A 1,002-nucleotide genomic window follows, 5' to 3' on the forward strand; every position below is an offset into this window, starting at 1 on the left:
TCTAGGGTATACCTCTTTTGTTTTTCTTCTCTCAGGAATCATTGTCTTATATTGCCTGACGTTCAATGTCTTAAAATTTTTGTTTTATGTACTTTGTCTGTTTTTTTTTTATTGTTTCAGGTAGGAGGGTAAGTCAGTTCTCTAATACTGTATCACAGCTGATAGCCAAAATCTGTTAATCATATTTTATATAAAGTTTGTCAGCCTACCAAAGTACATTTCTAGAACTGAAAAAGTTTTGCCTGTCTTAGCAAGAAGTATGTTGAATCTGATTAAAATTTCCCATTATCTGGGCTCCCATCTGTTAATCCATCATCTGTTAACAAGAATATGGCAGCAAGTTCTCCACCAATTTATTATTCAATTTTTCTATAAGGAAAATTGGTACAATAACATTAGCCTTCAATTTTTATAGAAGTGTTCTAAATATACATAAACAATATTAAGAGATGGTTTAAAATATTTGTAAATAGAACACTCAATTCAAGCTATATTAGTATACTTCTTAATGGCTAAAAAGCAAAGTAAAGCTAGATCCTTCCATTTCTAGAATTCTAAAATTTAGTTTTTATGATGTTGTCATGGTGGGACAATCCAATTTAGAGCTATTTTAAAAAAATATTTGTTAAGAAGAACTCTTTAAAAGAAGCCTATTATGATAGCATAAATGGAGTATCAAAGGTTTTTGCTAAAATGAAAGATTTAGAGTTATAAGTATTTAGTGAGTAATTAGTTTGGGAATAAAGGGCCAAGAACAGTAACAAAAAGTGAATTCCTTAATTGTGTTTTTCTCAAACACAATATTATTTTCTGAGAGTTCTTTCTCTTTCTCTATCTGCATGTATTCAGTAATAGGCCTAGAACCATTCCTGTCTCTTATACACATCTAGATGTGTATAAGAGACAGGACTGGAAGAACTATACAGATATCATCTACTGCTACTGTAATTGTGTTGGAGAAATCTCTATTTTATGTAATGTCATGAAGCAAATTCCTGGTAT

Source organism: Mandrillus leucophaeus, unplaced genomic scaffold, assembly GCF_000951045.1.
Source record: "Mandrillus leucophaeus isolate KB7577 unplaced genomic scaffold, Mleu.le_1.0 Scaffold289, whole genome shotgun sequence".
NCBI lineage: Eukaryota > Metazoa > Chordata > Mammalia > Primates > Cercopithecidae > Mandrillus > Mandrillus leucophaeus.